The sequence below is a fragment of the Oculina patagonica genome, chromosome 12, assembly GCF_052425735.1.
Source record: "Oculina patagonica isolate OP01 chromosome 12, crgOcupat, whole genome shotgun sequence".
Lineage (NCBI taxonomy): Eukaryota > Metazoa > Cnidaria > Anthozoa > Scleractinia > Oculinidae > Oculina > Oculina patagonica.
The window spans coordinates 8339649-8364127 of NC_135769.1; the positions used below are offsets into that span (position 1 = coordinate 8339649).

At 37.9% G+C, this 24479-nt stretch overlaps 2 long non-coding RNA genes and 1 other non-coding gene across 5 annotated transcripts in view; 1 reads left to right on the forward strand and 2 right to left on the reverse strand.

The window, feature by feature from the left end:
- Trnap-agg (transfer RNA proline (anticodon AGG)) lies at positions 1-72 on the reverse strand. Its single transcript has one exon. It is a non-coding gene; the product is annotated as a tRNA-Pro (tRNA).
- Positions 73-1210: 1138 nt separating this feature from the next.
- LOC144633345 (uncharacterized) lies at positions 1211-12591 on the reverse strand. Of its 3 annotated transcripts, XR_013567042.1 has the most exons (6): positions 12345-12591; positions 12214-12281; positions 5410-5541; positions 4160-4361; positions 2560-2760; positions 1211-1381 (listed from the first exon to the last, which is right to left on the reverse strand). It is a non-coding gene; the product is annotated as an uncharacterized LOC144633345 (long non-coding RNA). The 3 variants fall into 3 exon arrangements; XR_013567040.1 differs by having other exon boundaries at positions 12214-12586; XR_013567041.1 differs by lacking the exons at positions 12214-12281; positions 12345-12591 and adding an exon at positions 6036-6406.
- LOC144633339 (uncharacterized) overlaps positions 10275-24479 on the forward strand; it is a 42846-nt gene continuing 28641 nt past the window's right edge. Inside the window, exon 1 of the long non-coding RNA XR_013567034.1 lies at positions 10275-10349. This is a non-coding gene — a long non-coding RNA (uncharacterized LOC144633339). The remainder of the gene's footprint in view (positions 10350-24479) is intronic.

Consider the following 24479-nt stretch of genomic DNA (forward strand, 5'->3'; position numbering starts at 1 on the left):
GGGCCTGTCCGGGAGTCAAACCCGGGACCTCTCGCACCCTAAGCGAGAATCATGCCACTAGACCAACAGGCCACAACGAGATAAGAAGAGTCCAAATTTCATTATCTAAACAATAAGTCGTTTGTTATACCTTGGAAAGCCTAACAAAAACTACCAAAATTGCAGTCAGGAGTTGACATTAATGCTCTTTATAAATTCTGAAACTGACTTATTTGAGCGTAAGCAACGCTCATAATGTACTCAACACGTTTCGACTGAAAATCTTTGGTCTTCTTCGGCTGTTAACATGGCAGAAAAAACAACGGCTTTTTTTAACGGTTTCACATTTGTACGCGCGTGCGAGTGACTAATACAAGTACACGCGAATGCTGCGTGAGACTATGAAAATTATGTAAGTGACTTATATACATCAGGGATGTCTATGTGTTCATTTCCCGCAATCTGAGGGACCAGAATGCAGGAAATGAACACAGCTCAGCAACATGAGCCCTCAACATTCTAAAACTTGAAAAGAGATGGGAGATGGTAACAATTTTTTGTCTCCAAAGTTTAAGTACTAAATGAAAGATTTGTTTTAAGGGCCTAATAACATGAGATGAGAGACGCTGGGAACAAGGTTGCAAATTGCTGGGAAAAGGTCATCAACATCATTCAACGCAATCTTTGTGCCAATATCATCCCTGCTCAATTTAGTCCAACCAGAATGGCTTGGCTCATGTAATACTGGGCTAGAAGTCATCTTGGCAAACCAAGCCAGCCCTTCTAACCGAGCCAGGCCCTAAGTCATAGGGTGACATTGGGGTTTAAAAGGTTTTTTTCCTATAATTTTCTAGTCACAAGGTGATAGGCACGGTTGCCTAATGGTTAGCACGGTGTACTCCAGATTGAGTGATCTGGGTTTGAGCCCTGGCTGGGGTCACTGTGTTGTGTTCTTGGGCAATACACTTTATTCTCAAAGTGCCTCTCTCCACTCAGCTGTCAGGTGTATAAATGAGTACCAGCAAATTTAATTCTGGGAGGTAACCCTGTGATGGGCCAGCATCCCATCCAAACTGCTGAGTAAGGATCCATCCTCTGTTCAACTCCCCGCTTGAAAAACAGGAGAGTAGAGTGGCAAAAAAATGGGAGAGGCAAAGCTAGCTAAAGCTGGCTCCTCAGGCCCCACCACCGGTGAACATAAAAGCAGTTCCATTAGGTGATAGACAATAAATTGACAATTTACAGCTTTATTCACAACTTTTTAACAATACAGATCAGATATTACACAAACAATATCTTTGGTTGCCGGCATTCCCCCAGCATGTGAATGATGTCTGCTGTTTGCTACATGTATGCATGTATACTTGAAGGCCAAGAATACTTTGAATCCATTCAATGAAATCTAAAAAGCAACAAACAACATCAAAAACATCAATGCACAAAGCTTTCTTGGGTGGCTGCCTGGTGGCCAAATAGGTAGTACATGTATGCTGGACTCTGGATCAAGTACTTCTAGTTCAAGCCCTGGCTGGTGTCATAAGCTCCTTTTCTTGAGCAAGACACATAACGCTCACTTGCCTTTCTCTGCCCATAAGCATACCGTAATGAAATGGGTACAAGCATCACATCCTGGAGGAGCTAGTACAAATATTCCTAGTGGATTCATCTTTCAGAAACCAGGATAAGCTCCTTAGCAAGTTTTGGACATGTAAAGGTAGCTGAACACAGTTTCCACACGCTCTCTGGATTAGTGTCCGTGGGCGCACGCTCAAGGCTTTAAGACAAACAAAATTTAAATGCGGAGCATGCGCAGTTGATCAGAAAGCTGGGACCACAGGTTTAATTTTCTTCCCAGGAAGGCACCATTTGTAACGAACCCGTCATTAAAATTTTAAGAAATTTTGCAGGGCTATACTTTAGAAAGCAAGAAAACTGTTGATAAGAAAAAAGCTGGAATATAACAAGAAAGGAATTTTAAAACATTCTAGGGCATTACGATAAAACATAAAGCTGTGAAAAATTAAAATTCCTTCTGTTTAAACTTTACTACTTCAGTGTTTAAATCTCAGAATTTTCAGAGTTTGTTGTACACAAACAATTAAAAAAATCTAATGACTGAATTTTCTGAAATCAAGCGGAAATTCAACTAGCTGGGTTGCCATGGTAACGCAACGCGGTCTTACGCGACAAGCAAAAAATACAAATGCAGTAGCTGATCTTGTAAACTGCCAAATTTGAGCTTGTCAGCTGCAACGGTTTGGGCGTGAAAGCAAATATATAATAGGATACGTACTCCAAAGATCCGAAAACTGTGTTAAGCTGCCTTAAGTGTGCATGGCTGGAGGAATCATGTTTTTTGTATGTACTGTACTTCTGATCATTGTGATGGGCAAGCAGTGATCATCCTTACTAATATTCTCCAGTATTACTCTCGTAAACTTAAGATTGGTTAAGAAGTCAAAATAACTTATATTTAACAGTTTGACATTGTATTGTTGTGCTTTTTGGTATCAGTCCTGTTCCTCTCACTGTATCCAGCAACTAAAGAAATGTATAGCAATCATTTTCTCATCAACTAACCTTTGTTTACCTCTGCTATGGTGCACCCAAGTTCCTTGTCTTTAAAGGAAGAAGAAGAAGTCAGAAGTCAGAAATATTTTCTTCACCCTCACAGTCCTCCATGCTCTGTAGATTTCCTTAAGGGGAAGCAGGTGGAGATTGTTTTGTAGGCTGTCACAACACTTTTTAGAAACACTGTTCCTGACTGATGATTTGTGATTTCTGCCAAGAGATAAGGCCACATACATGCGTACATATTATTTATGTTGTGTCAAGCAACACCACTAAGAATATGCTGGGAAGTCAGGAATAGGTAGAGCAATCAATGAGAATTTACCTGAGATGCATTTGTCTAGCATCCCATCCAGGGAAAAAGTTATACACTCCTTACAGTCACGGCACTTTATGCTATGGACATTGGAGTTAGGTGCTTCCCAGATACACAGCTGCTTAGCTTGTAGACAGACTTTTACCATACACATAAAGGGATGGGGGTGGGGGGAGGCGTGAATATCCCTAATACATGTATCCTTCGACCTGCTATATCAATGTTGAATCTATTAAGTGTAAATATTTTAAACTTTATGTAACTTAATAGATTTTAAAGTAAATAGTGTCCCCAATTAGCTTTTTAAAGCTAAATACCTTGACACTATTAATAATAAAGTATTTTATTCATTCATTCATTCATTACCTAAAATTTAGTTAATAAAATTATTTTCTCACTTCGAACATAATTTATGTAGGCATCTCATTCAAACTCAACTATATTGCTTCACTGTAGAATGGAGCCAGCATTTAACCAATAGTAACTTGAATAGTTACTTAAGGATAGACATCCTATACAAACAACCTTTAGAAACCGGCCAAGACTACTCTAGGGGTTTCGGTTATAATTATTAAATAATTATGTCCATAAAGTTCGCTTTATAAAATATATACTATATACAAGGCTAAAAAAGAGTTAAAAAATGGTTTTTGCAAAAACAAAAAACTTAGTAAAACGTTTATTGCAAAACTCAACAAGTTTACTAATTTCAACTTCATCTTTGTAATTCTGTGGCAAACAAGGCGCATCAAAAGCCTCTTTAATAACAAAGACAAAAACACCCACAGATCCAAAGTTGTTTACAAAGGAGATTGTTCTTGTGGCGTTGACTACATTGGCGAGACAGTGCAAAACTTGAAGTGCGAATTGCCGAACATTCAAATCCTGCTCACATCTCTGAACCTGCAAAACACCTGCGGGAAAACCCATCGCATTCTTTCACCTGGCGTGTTCTCTCTTCAGCACAGACATTCCACAAGGCTTAGCTTAGAATCGTTGAGGGTCTAATGATCCAACAATTCCGCCCCAGTCTGAACAAACAAGTCATTTCTTATGTCAGTAAACTTTTCCCAACGGGAATTACATAAGATATAAATGCATGCGTGCGGACGGTCTTTTCAACCCTGATGATGGCAAACAGCCGAAAACGTTTGGTTTAATTTTAATTTTACCATTTTTAACTCTTTTTTAGCCTTGTATATAGTATATATTATAATTATATTGTTAAAAAAATAAATTAAACACAAGTCAATGGAAAGTATGCTTTTGTACTAATCAACAATTAGTCTTCACCTTTTAGCAGACCACTGCACTGATCCACTTGGCAGAGAAGGGGTCATGATTTGGCCTCTACTCTGATCTTGAAGTCACCCTCCATGTAAGCAACCAAAGGCTCTTTTTGGGATGCTCCCTGTGTGGCCAGTAGCAGAAAACAAAGTTTAGCAGGGTCATATATGGGGACCACTCTTCCAGTGGTGTGAAGTGGTATGGACAGCTGTTTGGTAAATAAAGGAAGGTTGCTAAATTTGAGACCATGACCAGAACCATGACTGATCGGGGATTGAGGTAGATCACTCGCACGTGTCAAGACTGCGCTCAGATGAAAACACAAATAATTGTGAATTGCAAAGCACCGTAATACAGGGCTGCAAATATTTTTTTTCACTTAAAAGGACATGTCTTACTAAGACACCATCTTGGTCGGACAAAACAAAATTGTGGTCAGACAGATTTTTATTCATCGTTGCCATTAAATGATAAACGATCAAAAAATTGTCTGGACGTTACGTCCGACCACACTTGGGATTTTGTCGGCCATTAGCAAATTTTGGTCGGCCAATGTCCGATGACCGACTGTTATTTGCAGCTCTGGTAATATCTTACTAACCAAATGGAAAGATTATACTTGGAGAACAAATGGCCCTGGGTCTTTACAGAGAGCAGCATAATATAAACATCTGTACAAAGATTGGAGGTATACACTGGCGGGCTAAACAATACTCTCACACTAACGTCTGGAGCAAGTTGGATCAAAAATAAGATATTAAATATCTTTCACACGTCCGATACTTAGGAAAATTTCCTAATATTATATATGAGGGTGTCGAATGGTAAATGCGAGATGGCAAGACTAATATCTTTTTAGCCTTGCAAAAGAAATCAAGACTCCCAGAAGGCATCAAAAAAAAATTTGAGATGACGAGACCCCTGAAATTTGGCTAAAATTTTGCAAGACACGCATTTTTCAAAGGACCATTCAACACCCCTTTATATGGCATGGCTGGCTAGCTTGCATAAAATTTTGTACACACTCCTTTGCTGTTCCTTTTCTGGCAACTAACCATTACTTTCCATGTTTTACATATAAATCTATATACAATAAACATGCACGGTATTGGAAGAACACAATGAGTAAGAAATTGTGAATTGACTATCATAATGAGTGTTACGAAGGCGCCCATTGTTTTTTTTTTTTTTTTTTTTGTTAATAAATAATAAATTACAGAAATGTACAAGTCTGCTTCATGATTCCAGATACCAACCTGCCTAGTAATCATGTAGTAATCTGTGATCTGTGCTGGCTGCAAAGGCACTAGACTACAAAGGCTCAGAAAGACAACACAACTCAGTCTAGTCACAAGGACTTTGATTCCATGCTGTTATAACCTTGCACCCTGTAGGAAATAACAAAATGTAAAACAAATTATTGATATAAACAGCTACATGCAAGATGTTTAGCTTGATCCTTGTGCAACCATTATTTGAGGTGCAAAGAAAAGCACAATTGAGCTTTCCTTGCAAAATAATCATTCATACTGGTTTGAAGGTAGCTAAATTTTCTCATATACGCCAGGATGGTGAAAGACAAGATAAAGGGCTATCGAAATCATGATGGGTGAGAATCGCGATCGCTCTAACTGGGAGTGTTTTTGTCATTCAATTTGAAATACTGTTCCTGTAGTAATTCCCAGCCTTCCTACCAGTACCTAACGTGCCCCAAGAGTGGTCAACAGGATTCATAGATTGCAATAGACAAATGCAGCACTAAATACGTAAACTTGAGCCTATTTAAGCTTCAGTTTACTACTCCTAATACAGCAAACAGTTCACGCCGGACTTCACGCCGGACAGGCCGACAGGAAACAGTCTTATAGCCGAGCATGCATACCTTTACTGGCTGACTACATCACTAAGGAACTGGAGCTAACAGAAATCGCAGACATTTATACAGTTCAGAAATAAACACGTTGGTCATCTGGGTCTTCTTTGTTGACCACAGAAAAATAGAAAATACCATCAGATTGAATCGTCAGTGAACCAAATTCAGCCACTGTGACTCAGTGGGGCTCGCGGCTAGGGCACTGGGGTGGAGAGGTTTCTTGATTGCGAGTGAAAAGCTCGCTTGGATTGCCGGGAAACACGATATGTCCACGTGGAGGCACGTGAAATTTGAACAAAATGAAACTCATACGAGCACTGCCAGTAATTTTGTAGACATTGTAAGTATTCCTCGAGGATTGCTTAATAGGCTTGATTAACTTAGTTTATTATGTAAGTGATGGAATTTTGTCTCTTCTATGCTACAAAAGAAACCTCAGGATACCGGTACTCACTATCTCCCCCTACTGTACTTTGTCCCTTCCCTACAAGCAATACTGGATTTTCTGTTGTGCAAGATTGGCGTCGCCCTGGGCTGTTCAGATGGGGGGGAGGGGGGGGGGGGGGGGGAGCCAATGCAATTGAAGTTGGAGTATCAATTAAGTAAGGTTTATATGGGGGTCCCAATGCAAATTAAGATGGAGTATAATTTGATTTTATAATGAAATTAAACGTAAAATATTGTTAAAATTCATTTTAAAACTTTAAAAATTTTAAAAAGTAGACGGGTGGGGTAGCATTTAAAAGAAAAAAAAATGAAAAGTAAAAAAAAAAAATATAAAAAGGAAAAAAAAAAAAAAATATTGTGAGGGGAAAAAAAAAAAAAAAAAAAAAAAAAAAAAAAAAAAAAATAAATTAAAAAAAAGGAAGGGTAAAGAAAAAATTTGGCGGAGAGGGGTGGGGGGTGGTTTTTTTTTTTTTTTTTTTTTTTTTTTTTTTTTGTGGCGCCTTTTTTTTTTTTTTTTTTTTTTTTTTTTTTTTTTTTTATTTTTTAATTTTTATTTCTTGAGTATCAATTTGGTAACATTAAAACACATGCAAACGCCACTGCAATTTTAACCAACTGTCTCAACTACTTTTGAGGCTCGTTGTAGCTTACTGGGTCTGTTGTGCATGACAGGACCACTAACTAACTATCTACATTGGGTCAATGCTTAAAACATTTCGACTAATGTTTTTCCCCATTTGTCTTTCAATTGAGCGGCCAAAACCCTTTTTTCAGATGTTGATCCATATTGGTGCTAAGATTATATAAGTAAGGCAAATCTCTTCTGTCCAGGAATATGCGTATAATGAACATTTTTATTTATTTCTTTCTTACTAGTAATTTCCTTGTCTTAAGTTGGTTAATGTCTGTATTTTGGTTGGATAGCTGGCTAGGCTAGCTTCAAGTGAGAGGCACCTTAACTAAGGAACTATCGAGGACAGTTTTAGAAGTCATTACCAGGAAAGCAAAGAGTTTTATTGGGAAGGTTTTTCTTGCTACTATCTGATTTCAGTCTCAGTTTCCTTGCTTCTTAACATTTGTACTGTATTTTGGTTGGATCGCTGGTAAGGCTAGCTTTAGGTGAGAGCCACCATAACTAAGGAACTATCGAGGACCGTAGAAGTTATTACCAGGAAGGAAAGAGTTTCATTACAGAAAATGTTTACTGCTACTCAATGATTTCTCGGCTTCCTTTATCCTTAACTTTTCTTCTTTTCTAGAGCTCTATATTAATTGTATACCCATAGAACTAACAAATAATTTAGCAAAGTCAGTCAAACCAATGACAGAAAGTTGTATGGCAATTGGAATATTTTAAAGCAGAGGCACGTGTAAAGGAAGCCGGCATGCAAATACTGGGCATAAAATTGATATCAGGCAGTGGGACAATAACGTTTTACGATGACAGAACACAGAAATACAGAAACAAAATGAAAAAGGAAACACAGCTACAGGTTGTAACAAATCAATGCATTGTCTATCTCAATACTAGGGGGAGTTTGCTAGAGAAGTGTCTATCGGTGTTCCATATTTTACGTCTTGAAAAGTTCTTTAAGTTTCAGCTAGATGACTTCCAAATTGTCTCTGTAACAGCCTATCTGGCAGAGGATTAACCACAATGAACTTCGTAGATAGGATAGGTTTCTTAAACAGTGTCCGGAGAACGTGGAACAAATGCCAAAAGCATCCAACAGATGTTGGAAATTGTGATTTGATGAACATGTGCTGTTTATGTAAAAGAACCCAGAAACACTTGAAAGCGTCTAGAGTTAAATCTGATGCTCAAGACTCAACCGGGTATTTTGTGCTTCTTAATGAAAGTTCTTCCCAAGAAAGCTGGAAATCGAGCTTATCTCAAGTAGCTGTAATAAGCTGTTCCAGTTACAGCGTCATGAGCTGGATATATCGTGACAATTTCTGTTGGAGGGTGTACACCACAAACCGGACAGAGGGTGCAGTCGCAGATTATGTCCACTACGTTGGTCCTCAAGCCAAGAAGAGGATATATACCAACATCGAAGTTAAACGACAGGGAATATATGAATCTATTCCCTACCCATTCATTGCTCCATCCACGTTGCTCTAGCTGGTAGCGAGGGTGTAATTGAACGGTATTAAAAAGGTCGTCCGGAAAGACGTTTGGGAAAAAGATCGAATCAGAATCTTTGTAGGGCACAAAGTAGAGATTTTCATTCAGAAAATGTCTATCAACGATGTGTTGCTTTCTCGAATCTGACAAATTTAAATATGCACAGCCAACGCAACACATGTCTTCTATCTTTGGAGCCAAAGAAATGGTGTAATTTGAATTATTTTGGTGGCTGAGAGGGGAAAAGACAACCTCGTACAAAGGCTTTTTTCCTCGTCCCCGGAGCCGGATGTCCTCTCTTGGCCAGCGGAGACTGTGCACGAGAAACAAGTGACTCTGGGGACAAATGATTTGATTGGCTGGATTTTCACAAAAGGGACAGCCAATCAAATGAACCATTTTAAAATGCCTTTGTTGTACGAGAGTTTGAAACGGCTGATTTGATTGGTGATTTGAAACTCCCTTTGTTAGAATCTAGCCAATCAAATCAGGTGTTCCTAGTACCAACTGTTTCTCGTGCACAAGCTCCGCCGGCTAAAAGGGACATAGTGGCTCTGGGGACGAGAATGGGGAAAATCCCAGAGAACGAGGATGGATACGAATGAGAAAAAGAGGGTCTGGAACCTAGAAACGTCGATCTCACAACTTAGAAAGAGGTAAATTTATGCTTTGGTCAGCGATGTTTCATTAGGATCTTTTCGCTTTCGCGTGACTCAGCGATATGCACTGGCAGCGGTGTGCACTGGCCCCGGCCTGACCAAACGATGAAATCGATAATCCATAATAATCGATATCAATCGATAAAAATCGATGCAAACTAATAGTTTGATATTGAAAATCGATGACCAATCAATGACGGAAAATTTTGTGACTTTTGACATAACCGATTTTCATCGACTGTCGTCGATTTTCAATGTTTTTGGGTTAGATCCTGTATGAATCTTATTATATCAACTCAGCAACTCTTAAAAGCGATCAATACCTTATTTATTCATTCATGTCATGGAGTAAAAACAATATTATACACTAGACACTTGACAAATACAACCGTAAAAGTTCTGTTATGTACAACATAATGTAAGCTAAATCGGTCAAAGAAATAGATACTTATATCAACAGCAATAGAAGAATTACTTGGGAAAAAGTGGCTTGGTCTAAGTAGATGCCTATAACTTCTAAAAGAAAAACCAAGTGAAGAAGCAAATATAACAATCGATCTTTGCTCGCGTCGAAGACCGGTTTTCAGGGTATCCGGACATTTTGTTCCGTGGTTATTTCGTTCCAAGTCACTTCGTTCCAAAGTATAGTCAGTTCGTTCCACAAAATAGTCATTTCGTATTAAGTATTAAGCTCGACGAAAAAACCTTGAACATAGTAATATTCGGTTTTTCAACTAGCGAGTATCTGTTGACGCGATCGTTCGTTTGATGATTGCGTAAATCTATGTCCAGATATCCTGGGGATCCCCATGGGCGGGTGACGCATTCATTCATTAATTATGCTCAGGTCCAAAGTTCACGCATTCTGTTTTCGAAAAAACATGGCCAGCTACTCCCGAGTTGTGCAATTATTTGAAGACTTATTACTTTCCCTGTGCAATAACTCAGTGCTGCTAGAAATTCAAAGAAAACGTTCAAAAGGAGTTTTTATCCAAAAGTGTTGAAACGAAATCAAAAATAGTAAGGAAAAAGCGGAAAATATAGGGAGGCTTTGTGCCTCGGATGACATGAGGATAATGGATAAACCCTGTAAGTAAAAGTTCTTTATTGTTCCCTTTTTTCGTTCAAATTTAGCTTGGTTCACAAAACAATTTAGTTTAAAGTGTTATCTTTCTTTTGCCATCTCTTGAGTGAGAATTATGATGCGATTTACTGCAATGACTCTGTGTGAAAGTGCTTGAAGTTTACTGAATGGTTTTGTCAATAAACAATTCATACAAGTCTTGGAGCCAATATTCAGCTCATTCTAGACAGAGAGCAAGGACTTTTAGTTATTAAATTCCTTAATAGTTAGTGTTCTTGCCTCTGTTTCTGGTTGACAAGTCTGCTGGCTATAAAAATTTGAAATGATCTGACGACAGCGATAAAGGTCATTGAGATAAAATCTTATAAGTATTAGCTTTAAACAAAAAAGAAAAAAAGAATCGTTGACAGAGCACTTCACTATCCTTAAAAAATAAAGATCGAATGGGTGTTATGCATGTAAAGTTAGATTTGTTTTACAGACTCCATACGAACTCTAATGCATTGGTTTTTAAATTATCAAATGAAATAGAAGACAGATTCGTCTTAATAAGTTTTTGTTCAAGCGGTTTTTTATACTTGAAAATATTGATAAAATCCTTCGTTTAAAAATTTTTGTATTCAATTTGCTTTGAAATGAAAGTTTTATGCCTTTTGCGCCGTGTTCCCGGCACCAGACTTTGAATATTATAAGAAAGGCTTGTGAAAACCCAAAGCCATAAGTTCAAACAGATGGCACAAAGGAGAAATCATAAAAAATTAATTCCTTCCATTTTGCATAAAACTTGATATAGGATTTTCACTCATATTTTCCAGACTTTGCAATCTTTATCAAAGAATACTAAGATCACTGACAGGTTTTAAGTGAGACTAAACAATAACTTTGGTGACTGTTCGTTTAAACGAAGTTACTGAAGCTGTACGTGTTAAAAACAGAAATTACTGGCTGTAGTATAACTCACCCAGCTTAATTAGCTAACGTTTCTTGATTATAAAAAAATAAGGCTTGTATCTTTTTAAACATTTGCTATATATGGGAAATTTTTTATTCTGGTTGAAAAGAAAAGAAAAGAAAACTCGTGATACATAAAATGATTTAAGTCAAAACATGTAGCTACCGAAACAGTTTCAAATTATATAGTGTGATAAAACACGTTTAAGCAACTGAAAATATACATTTCATTCCAAAACCAACACTTATAGCCAGTTCAGTTTTAGGGAAAGATAAATTTGGCCCTCGAAAAATTATCATTTCAGAGTGGTTGAATAAATAGAAACATCTGTTGTTATGGTTCCTAGGCCTATCTCCAGGATTCTTCGTTGGGACACAATGCAACATGCTGATTTCAATGCTCAAATCATCGTAGCCTGCGAATACAGCCGCCTCTCATTCGCTGTCTCTTCGTGTTTCGCTCTTCGTTGCGGGGCGCGAATAAGAAGCGGCTGTATTCGCAGGCTAAAATCATCGCTGACTATTTTCGTTTATAAATTGAACTCTAGGACGCTTATTGTACAAGAAACATATTGCTAGAAGTTTGGATGACCAAGATAAAATAACAAAATTGACCATGACCTAAAACCAACACAAATAAATTTACGTTAAGCTTTATCAAGCGTTATATATGTTCTTTCTTTCTCTTTATGCTACAATTAATGTAAGGCCAGATTGCACCATCATTTCAACGCTAGCGGGACTTCGAACGCGATGTTCGACGAGTTAGCTTCACCGAAAGGTCTCTGATGAGTCTCTTGGCAGAGACGAAACATAAGTGTCAGACTAGCCACGAAAGTATTAATTAGTTTACCGGTGTTGAAAACTAAACTCCAGAACATTTCCCCCCGTTTTCAGGTTTAAAGTGCAAAGACATACCTTTTTGTTCCTTTAAAAAAACATGAATAGAACCGTAGCGGATCATCTGGTCACCCTTCGTTACCAACCTGCAAATAAAAAGTTTGCAAAACTTTTAAAAAAAGTTGATTTTAATTTTGAACAAAGCTCACTTAACTGACGAAAATAAGCTTGTAGAACGGAAAGCATTCGTCTGTAAACATCGAGAATCCTCCCGGCACAAAACGCAAGTTTTGTATTTATTCTGTACTAATGTGTCGCCGAAAGTGCTGAAAACTGGTGGTCTATTTTACCTCATTTAATTAGATTTTGCCTGAAAATATTCTAAGGGGCAAATGCAACAGCCTCTGGGGTTCGGGGTTTTTAAAGCTGTATGTTATTGGTTGTTAAAGACAGGTGAAAAATTAGAATGAAAAAACACTGTCCCTTCCACAGCTTGAAATCAAATCAGTCGAGAAGATTCGCGAAGGTAACACAATAAAGCACACATATTTTGCATGCCCGTAATAAGTCTGATGGTACCTCTTTTTTCTCGGAATTCCTACTTTGGCAATCGTTAATCTTACAAAGAATTTTCATACTGATCTGAAGTATCAGCAAACAAAATTTTCTTGACTATGACTGGATAAAATTTTGTATGCAAACACGGAAGAAGTTAGGATAATGTTTGTACTGTATCTGTTACCAGCGAACACTTGACAATGTGTCTGATTGATTGGCGGGATAGATTCTGCTCGTAAATTGGCAAGTTACACCTGCCGCCCATGCTCTCAAAATTGTTTTGCGCTTGAAACCTTCTCTCAAGAAACAAAATTCTGCTAGGTACAGCTATCCGCTATATTGATGTTCTTTGAGCGAAATGTGAACGGTTTTATGTATTAAAGTGTATGTGACAGATATTTTCTTATTAATCGGGCGTGGCCGATTTATAGTTTACCCTTTGGTCGTCCTAGACGATAGTCTCCTGTCGGCTAAAAATGACGGGGATAGCCTGGGCCAATCGGTTTCATTTCAGTTTTGACAGTAAATCGTTGTAGGAGCACTGGGTCGACGTTTGGGCTAATCTGCAATCTGGTTCTCTTCTTTGCTTCAGCGGGAGGACAGAGAAAAAAGCTTAAGGGGTAAAGTACTAATAATCACCATTGTGAAACTGTAGTTGCTTTGACAAGTTGAAGCTATTTTTGTAAATAAAAGAGGTAACGTCATTCATGTCACGCAATGTTTTTGTGGGAAACTTTGAAACTAGACGCTTTGCTGGTCTCTACAAATAGCAGTGTGATCTGGCGGTACATTTTTTTGAGGCGGACTCCACTTTAAAACTATTTTTTATATATATTTAGCAAGAAGTATGTCGATTTTCATTTTCGCACAGTTGGGCGTCAAAGTCGCCTGTCACAAAGAGTAGAATGTTTGCACAACTTGGTTTGGATCTATTTGACTAGTGACGTTAGTAAGACACTTCTCAAGACGTCAGCAAAACATTGGCAATGTTCAGTATCGGTGTGAACTTGAATGGAATTTTTTACGAGATCAGTAAAGCTATCGAATGAAAAGATGACTTGAAAATGAAAACTTCGAATAATTATAATTAAATACCAATTGAATTTTAGATGAGAAATTCCGGAAGTGACATATAAATCTGTGTTCAAAATAGGAATATTTGTACAACTTAAAGTTCCGAAAAAAAGACCACATGTTTTGTAAAATCACAGACAAACATGATCAGGAAAACAAAACTGGCCAATGGGTTTTATTCACGAAAATACAACTTTCTTAAGAAAGAGTTTGTAAACAAGACAATTGAATCAAATTACATTTCACACGAAATTTGCATACATTTGAACTTGCAAAAAAGAAGTATCTCTGCCGAGACATAATAGCGAGACCTTACATTAATAATTATTGTATTCTGATCTGATTGTTATTTTTTATGCATTAACTATTTGAAAGTGGTTCTCATCGATGAAAACAAAACGGTTTTTCATTCACTGCTTGAAGTATTTATAGACGTGAAAACATTCGCTTAATCAAATTACATTCTGCACGAAATATTTTGTATCCATTTGTCCCGAAACTTTGAGGAAATTGAAATCTTTGTGGACAGTACTGCATAAAAGCAGTTCATAGAATTGAATAAAAAGATAAGAACTATATTGATAAAGGAAATTTTAAAACTTTATTTTGGCTCATTTTGACGAAATTCAGGATTTTCAAAGACTGCCAGTAAACGGCTGTATCTTGTCTGGCCCGCAAATGATCCCGACCTGCAAATGATCCTGGGACTGCAAATGATCCTCAAATTGGACCGCAAATGATCCCGGGACCGCAAATGATCCCAAAATTGAACCGCAAATGATCCTCGGACCGGAAACAGTCGCCTAACCGTAAAAGTTGGATATGCGTGGACTAAAGAATTTGGACAGGGGATTAATACAACAATTAGAAAAACAATTAACACGAGAGAATGTACTGTATTTGAACGATTTACTAAAGTAAATTCAAAACCACAACTGTATCAATATAGCTGATAAATATGCTCCGATTAGTAACCTAAAACGTGACATAAAGTTTAACAATCCAACCAACAGAAATATGAACTCTCTTCAATCAAGGGATGATTTATTTGCGGCGAAATGCTTTGAGCTGATAGCCATTCACACGCAGTCACGCAGCGTTCATAGCGACATTATAAATGTCTAGACGTAAAGTCTGGAAGAAAGTTGAGTTTTGTTGCTGATTTCTATCATATCGATCTCCGACTCTTGTTATCGATCTACTCTCTTTCGAAATCTGTGGTTATTTTTTTCTTTGAATGTCTTCATCAAGTCACTGAAATAAATTCTGACACAGGCAACTAAAAATTCTCTCAAAAACTGACTTCATTTTCGCGTAGCTTTCAGTACAGATTAATTGACAGTAAGAAATTTGCACGTGCAAAAGTTGACAGCTCTATGCGTGTGGTATGCAAATAAATTTACCCAGAGACGCTGTAATCGTTTACTGTATTTCATTTTATATTTGCAAGAACGAATTGTGAAGGAAAATGTGTTTTCAAATAACGGTTTCAAAATCTGTCATAAACTCCAAAATTCGCACGTAGAAATTTTGTGCGCTTCCAAGGAAAAGGAGGCCCGTGTCTACCAAGGCAGCATTGTACAGGAAGTGGCTAATTAGACAGCAGAGGCGTCTTCGAAGATTCATGTTTATTTTTTAGGTGCGTTTTCTAAATGAAAAACTTAGATAGTCGCATGTTAATTTTGTTATTTCGCGCGTTATTTTCACCGCTTTTAATCGTTGCGTTTTATTATGCCTGAGGCACTTGGTCTTTTATAAAAATACATCCATAGACGATTCATAAAGTCCACGCCATTCCAAGTATTCTTTTGTATCATTTACACAAATCATTTCCGGTACTGGGATCATTTGCGGTCCAATTTGGGATCATTTGCGGTCCCGGGATCATTTGCGGGCCGGGATCATTTGCGGGCCTGTACATCTCTAACGATTTTGCTACGGTTTTGAACGAGCTAATTTTTCAACATAATATCATGGTAGCGGGAAGAAGTCGGTTCGTTCTGAATTTTTCAATAAGGTATACAAGTTACAGGTCAATATACAGACCCTCTGTAAAAACGTTTTGGGAACAAACCATTGTGAACTTATTTTCTATGTTGATCAGTAAAAATCCTTAGTACGACATGGGGTTTGTTATCAAGTTCGTTAGTACGTTAATAATGCAAGGTGTATAACCTCAGAGAATTATTATCAAGTGTGTTTTGTTTTATTAGCGGTTTATACTCTAAGGTCTTGGTATGGGAGATCAAAATTAAGGCAAATTTCTGTTATTATCTGATTGCTTGGCACAGATTAGTACGATACTGAATTAGATAGGAAATGTAAACAAACATTAAATTGAATGAGAGTAGAAAGGAAGGGACAGGTGGGGGTGAAAGGCTAAGGGGATGGAAAGGGAGGGAGAATTAAAATCCATGCTTGGTTGTATCAGGCCACCTTTGACTTCTGTTTTTTTTTTTCACAAGAACAAAACTTAAGGTGGGGTTCTACCTGAATTTGAATAGAACTTTAAGATATTTAAAGAAGGGATTGAAGAAAAGAATGGACACACCTCCAAACAGTTGACCCCCTCGCAAGAGCACTCCGGGTTGTCAGGAGACTGTTTGGTGTCCGTCCACCAATTTTTAACTTCAAATTCAAATTTTAAAATCACATTAAATCTCCAATTTTTCTTATTTGTCTAAATTTTACTAATCCTTTGAGAAAAACCATCGCCTCCCAGACATCCCACAAAATCGTCCAAAAATTAACAAAATACTGCAAAACAAATATATATGGGATAAGTAAAGCGCTTTTGGATTCCTTGAAACGCGGCTGATATGGTTTTCAGTGTTTTCCAGCCCTTATACTTTGGGTCAGTACTACTTTTCTTCACCAGTTGCTATTACAGTAATGGTATGAAACAAATACCTAATCATTGGTCAATAAGTTGTGATCATTTTCTTGACAATAGTAGTTACCTGATTAGGAGTTGTATACTGTTCCATTAAAGTGTAAGGGCTGGAAAAAACTGAAATGCGTCAGCCAACTTAAGCGTTGGAAAAATTGGTCTTCAGGTAAAAACCACGCCTTTATTAGGTATTGCGAAAAGGCTGCACTTTACTAAGTGTTACAAATTTATATTTTCTAGACGTCTAATTCAATCGTTATTTGTATTGGGCGAAATATATTTTTATAAATTGAGACCATTATGTCATTAAGTAATAATGCAATCTTGAAAACATTCCAGATTTTCATTATTAAATAGAAACACGAAAAATTCAAATTTGGGAAAACAAGCCTGTTAAAATGACGTTGTCATGGTGATTTCAAGTTACTGGCACAATACATAATCCTACCAAAGTATTACGAGATAAATTTTAGATAAACGCGCAAAGTTTGGCAGCGTTTGGTTGAATCTTGAAAAAGATATAAGCGTCCAAAGTCAGCGCGGGCCTCAAAAGCCCCTCCCCCCCGGCCTGAATAGGTTTAAGTGACTGTTTTTCCAGTGATTTTTACTGTACTGTACCCTGCCTTTCAAGTAAAAACAGATAGCTAATTATTAAGCGCCCGATTTTAAGCTTCTCAAGCTTCTCAAGCTTCTTGTTTGCTTGATAGAATCAACGTGGGGTTGCTGATGTGGGCATCGAAAAAAAACAAAAAAAACAAAACAAATCGTTTTCTTTTCTCCCGCCGGGTTAGCTGGGGCTTGTCGAGCGGTGCCGTCAAAACAAGAACGCCTTTTGCATGGTTTCCCTGTCTCCCTTTGTTGTGTTATTGTTTTGTTCTAGATGTGAGCGAAAATATATGTGGAATTACACACTTCCATGTTAGTAAAATATCGTTCTGTTTCCCGTTTCTGTTATTCCGTTCTCGAGGGCATTCTCGTTTTGACGTCACGTCTTCACTAGCCCTAGGTCCCTAAGTTGCACGGTTTCTGACACAACCGGAAATGAAAATTCACGTCTTTAAACGGCTAAAACACGGTGAGGAAATATCGGGTTCCGATTCAGGCTTTTTTGATGTTCACATCACGATTCTATGTAGACTCGATGTAGACTTTAAATTCCGCTGAGGTTGTGTTCAGTCTAAGCGCGGCTGTGAGCACGTTTAGTTAATGCTATACGATGCGAAATGCGAATATCAAGCTATTTCAACTACATTTTTTAGATTTTTAACATACATATTTCCATTTTTCCCAAATTTGTCTCAAAAATACGAAATTCTGCCGGCAGAATGTTTGACAGTCCGCCGGAAAAAATTCCAAGCCGCCTGATTGGTCAAGACCGTGCGGTACAATTTATAATTGTAGCTTAACATAAAAGCTGATATTCCTGGCAGGATATAAGTATCCGCAGAAAGGAGGCAAAACAGAAACATGGTTGTAAAAAAATAAAAATAAACTCACCCATTTTTTCCTAGTAATGATTAACACTTTTGAAAGTTACTTTTTTATCGAGTTTTCTCTAAATTTGAAATTAAGAGAAAGAAAAAAGGAGAATTGTTTGCATATCTTCGGTCCTTTTCTATGAGTAGTGCGGTATCTGCTTCAACAGGTCACGTAATAATAGTTGGTAAGGCTGTCCAAAAGTTGCTCAGCAACTTATTAGTAGCGTTAAACGTTTCCCCTTTAAACGTATTTTCCTTGAACAATTTCAAACCTTTACGAGAAAGTCGTAACAGTTTTTACTGCCATGTTGTACAATGCCTATATCTAAATGATAGTTTGCCACATAACAAGGCCCTGCTTAGTGGTGGCGCAGTTTGGTCAGAACGTGTAATTTGCCAACGTGATCTGGGTAGGTCAGCGGTTGTTTAGAAAATGGAAGACGAAAACAAAGAAATTGACAGTGATTTATGCTCGAGTGATTCGGTGTTGTCGGTTAACGAAGTGCACGAAGGAAAGGGGAAAGGAGATTTTTTTTATAAAAGTATAGCAACGTGTGGAATTATTGCGTTACTGGTTGACGTGCTGTGAAACATTGTTATAGTATTTTTTTCAATGTTTTACAAGCTTAGTAATGAACAATTAGATTACAGATTATTATTATATGTTACTAAAGGAAGAGAAGAAAGTTTTATAATTTTTTTATACCTGGCAATTTATTTGAAGCATCATTTTCTTCCCGTTTTTGCATTTTGTTCATTTCATAATGCTGAGATGCAGGTTTGTAATGATGGTGTTGTTTGGTGTTGCAAGAAATGATTTCTTTTGATAAAATGCTTGAAACAGTAAGACAGAAGTTTGCAATGAGCGTAAATAATTTTGTCCAATTAATACTCCGGGGGATTCCGTCTTCAGCAATAATCAACAAAATTCGTGACTTCAGTCAAAATTAAAGCTGAAAAACATTTTTACCTGTTATTTTGGCTCCCGTGACGTGACGTTAAGTCTTCATAGTGACCATATTTAACAGTTTAGTGTTTTCCCCATTATTTTAATTTCATATTTTGCATTCAGTTTTAATGATTTAAAAACATTTTTGAAAAACATTGAAAACCAAGATGAAGACTGAAAGTTACAGCTTCATTAAGACAACTGATATGTATACATATACACCTGATTGAAGAAACGTTGACCCGTGAAAAGCCTAAACGATAAACGATGCGACCCAAATGTTTACTGGGAAATCGGAAAAAGTAATCGTCTTCTGTGACAGAATGAACATAACCATACGACAGGTTGCATAAATCATGCTTTTATAGAAAAATTGAAAATATTACCTTGATTATAAATAAATGGAATACTACTAAGCTTACCAATGCTGTCTACCCATAATCTCATTCGGTCTTATCGTTCATAGTTTGAGCTTTTTACGGGTCAACGTTTCTTCAATCAGGTATATACGGAAACGAAAAATATATAATTGTAGGAAATAATTCGGCTGTCAATCATAATTACAAGGGAAGTTGTCAAATGGTTTTTTCAGTCCTAAACCTTGTAACAAAAACAGTTATCTGAAATCGGTCAGTTCCAATGTCATAACGATAATAGCTTTTCCAAAATTTTTGTCAAAGAAATTGGGAGCGATTCTTGAATACCCCGCCCCGTGACATTTTTCTTCTGCTCCAGTGGTCCATGGTCCGTAGTGAAAGTTTAATGTTTTAAAAGTTACATTAGGCTCCTACCACAGTCCGTAGTCATGGGGTCCATCGATCAAAATTGGATGTAAAGGTTATACTCGGCTGCCACCGCGGTCTGCAGTACTGTAGTGCTCAATTTAGGTCAACTCGTTTTGTAACTTGAATTGATTTTACATTTCTTCATGTAAATGTTAGTTTTTTATGGAAAAAAGAAATTCTCGAGAATCCGGCTATCGCAGCATTTGTTATATCAGGTTTAACAAAAGAAATGATCTTATACCGAGCGTTTGTCGTATAAATCACATAACCAGATCAAAGAAATTGTAGAAATGGGCCTCGAGGATATGTCTCTGTACATTAAAAACTGTAAGCCACAGAAAAAGGGGGCATTAAGGACTAATGCAACTAAAAGCGACTGCAAATCCAAATAGGTTTCCTGTATTTGTTTTTTCAACTTTCCTGACAAATGTCAGGAAAGTGGAAAAGAGCACATTGATTATAAATATCACACCAAATTAGTGGCACTTGTTGGGATTTTTTTTTTGGTTTCATTACATTCAGTACTCTTTCTGTTTTTTTTTTTTTTTAAGCATAAGAACGTTTAAAGACGATAAAAGAGGATGAGAGATGTTTACTTAAAATATTTGTTCTTGTTAGTTTTAGTTTACATAGACGTTCTGTTAATACGTAGTTTTCTTTGAAGAATGGCAATTATTTGTCCCTTTTTTATTTTAGTTGCTAAATAAACAGGAAAACTCGTACACAATCGTAATCATTGAATTTGCAAACTACTATCAGTTTCGGGCTATTTTTGTGAAGCAGAAACTATGGATGATGATAACAGAATATTAAAGTCAGTGAACTAAGTCAAGCCTGTAGCAAACTATCGTGCGTGGTAGTGACTATGATGTGAATTTTGCTGATACTGCTTGGAAAAGGCATATTGTTCTAACCTGAAAAACTGTTGTTTTCCCAAATTTCTGTTGCCAGTTATCAGCTGCAAAAATATTCTTTTCCAGTAGCTCTGTAGTTTGCTGACATAGAACATCTTTATAACGGCGCAAATGCCAACTGGAAACCGTTTTACGTCTCGCGGCTCAAATTTCACCGCCAAAACGTATCGTCATAAAACGATCGCAGAACATGACAAGCTGAATATGATTTGAGAATTTGCGAAATTGTGTACATAGTCTTGTAAAAAAACATATTTGTCGCATTGTTAATTCAGTTTCCAATAACGTTCTTCTAAGCGACAGGACGCAATGTTATGCCGTCGTTCTGACAAGGCACTTTAAGAGTTCACAGATTGTTTCCTGACAACTTAAATGTAAATAGCTCCAACCATTTGATTTTACGCGTAGCCGGGAAGTGGCAGTACATGGCACAGATCAATAAAACGTCATTCTCGTCCTATGAAAGGTTCATGCCTTCTTGTCTGTAGCACTTAGGTTTACATTTGAAATGGAATAATTTTGCAAGCAGCAATGCTTAAGCCCATGTCAGAGCAGTTATAAAGTTACTGAAGGCAAAAAATTGGACCACATTTCCCGTTTCATGCACCTTAATAGGGAGTTTACAAGATCATTCGAACATAGAAAACCCTCTGCAATCGAGTAAATATCATGGGAAAACACAGCGCGAACGTTTTATACGAAGGTGAGGTTGTTCGGGTATATGTCTACTCACAGAAGACTTTCAACAGAGGGGGCGTGAAGACTTCTTGTCCTTCTTTTTGCCTTTGATTGAGACTTTCTGGAAAGGATCAGATTACCGAAGAATAAACATATCTCTATAACCCATTTCAGTATCTGATATAATTGAGACACACTTACGTCTTTAAGCTGCAGACAGAGATACCGTTTAGTCTAGAAACAAAGAAAGCCATAGAGGCCTGCGTCACTTGTATTTGAACGCGCTTTTTAGAAATTTCCTAAAAATCATTACTATTCCCCCGGAAAAATTACATTGTGGTGCTCATAGCAAATGACAAACATATTAACCAAAATGAGGCGGACATTCCAGTATGATTTAACGAAGCGATTGGATGAACATTAAGACGGCAAAATCGTTAGCAAGTTGTTCACTTTGTAAGGTAGATGTAACACGTGAAGAAAGCGAGCAGAATGAATTATTTGTTGATAAATATCTTCTATTTAAATACCTCCAAAGTTGTCTACATCTTGGATAGTTGTGACTAACGATTATTTTAACGGGAATATCCGAAATAGTTGCAGACCTGAACAGTTGAATTTCTTGTAAAAATCAAATATTCTAAGGTTGTAATATTGTAATGCGCTTTTATCATCATCATTACTATTATTGTTATTATTATTATTATTATTATTATTATTATTATTAAATGGAACGAACATTTACGCGTTGACTTTCGGTCCCGAAGGCTGATCAAGACAAGAAAACTAATTGCGTTAAAATCAAACTGAGCTCAGAGCCTATCAAGCTTACTGAAGTAATTAAATAGCAAATGAGACTATAAAAATCCACAGGGATGGAGTGAAAGATATTGATTCTAGCGGATAATTCAATGTCGGTGTGTTAGCCGCTCCCCACTAGCACTCCCCCCCCCCAAAAAAAAATGCTGCCTTGTTTCCGGTATTTATAACCTGCAATACAGGCGTATTTAGCAAGCGAGCGCTTTTGATCGGGCGTGTGCCATGCTGGATTCGAAGTCAAGAGAGGCTTGGGGGAGACAGATAGAAGAAAAAGAGTCCTAGAGAGTAGAAGTGATCCATGTCAATACTTTGACGGAATATTGTACCGCAATAAAGCATCCTGATTGGCTGATTTTACATATCGGCCTTCTCGGCTGTCTTGTTTGCAAACTATTGTTCCTTCAACAAGCTTGTTATTGAAGGGAGAATTTTCCCGCAGAAGAAGGCACAGAAGGTGAACTTGGGTTTTACCAGATATCAGGACCGAAAATCATGCTGACCAAATTTAAATCTGTGTACTATCCAAGTTCAGAAGGGTCGCTGAGGGATGTTAGAGCAAAGAGGGGGTAGATGTGGCTTCACACCACCACCTTCTTATATCTCGATTCTTATAGGCAGATGCCGTTTGAAGCTGAAGTACTATAACACTAGCCCACTGTAGACAAGCTACAAATGCAAAAACGAAATTCCAGCTTACCATCTCCAATAAGTATCAGGCGTTTGCAGATCTTCAGGAAAACGGGAAACATTTTGGGAAGGTAAGAACCAAACAGTAGTCACCAACTGGAGACGTGAAAGGAAACGCTGGAAAGGAAGTGCAAACAGCAAAATGCCTATGCAAGTATAAACATTCTGAAGATGAAAGCAGTCACAAAGAAGGCGAAGAAGATGTTGATACGCAGAACAGCGAGAGCCAAGATAGCAGAAGCCCAAGTCAGATACTCATAAGCTAATAAAAAAGACCGAAGGAACTTCGGGACGACCTCACGAGACAGGCAGAGGAAGCAGCAGGCAAGGGCGATGTGAAGGAGCGTTATTCCATCACACACTGGCGGGTGCTGTTAAGATCCTATACAGGCCCTATAGAGCCAAGAGCGAAATGCCCGATATAGAACCGGCCGACGCACCTTTGCAGGTCAATGAGAACAGGGCCGTAAGACACCTGAAGAACGGAAAGGCAGCTGGTCCCTTTGGCATACCATCACACGCCATCAACGCATATTTAAGTTAACACACCTCGACCAAGATGCTCGAAGATTGTTTGTGGAGATCTTGGGAACGAACGAGATACCAGATGACTAAAAAGAAGGCCACCTGACCAAGCTTCCAAAAAGAAGAAGAGAAGATGTGAAGGAATGCAAGAATTGGAGTGGCATTACACTGCTATCGACTGCTGGTAAAGTTTTGAATAGGATAAACCTGGAGCGGATTGAAACAACTGCAGGGTTCCGGTAGGAAAGGAAGTGTAAAAATCACACTGCCACCTTGAGGCTCATCGTGGACCCGACAGTCTTGTGAGTGGAACTCTCCCGTTTACACGACCTGTGTGGAATATGAGAGAGAAGGCCTTTGTCAGTGTTGACAGGGATATGCTGTGGAATGGAAACTGTTAGGTCATTATGGCATCCCAGAGAAATACGTCATACTCACACAGAAGACCTATAAGAAGTACAACTGTAGAGTTATCCACAACGAAGTTCTTTCCGAACGGCTTTAGATGCCTACCGGAATTCACCAGGGACGCTTATGGTCGCCCTTTTTCTTTGTTTTCGTCTTACTGTTGATTGATTGGATGATGTGAAAAACAACCGAGAAACATCGCAATAGCATACAGTAGACCCTCACGAGCCGTCTACACGTTCGTTCTAGATGTCGCTGACGACATTGCCCCCCCTCTCACATAACCAGCAAGGCATGCAATCTAATCTAAAGCGGTTTGCAAAAATCTCAGCGAAGACGGCGTTAGGATTATCAAGGAATGCAGACAAGATAATGCTGGATGGGGTAGTAATTGGTGAAGTGGAAGATTTCTCATACCTTGGCAGTAACATCAGCAAGGATGGTGGATCTGATCGCGACAAACAGGTAAGGATTAGGAAGGCAAGAAATGCATTTGCGATCCTGACGCCTGTGTGGAGATCAAAGTTGATATACAGAGAGACAAAAGTACGGATATCAAGACAATGCCAATGTAAAGTC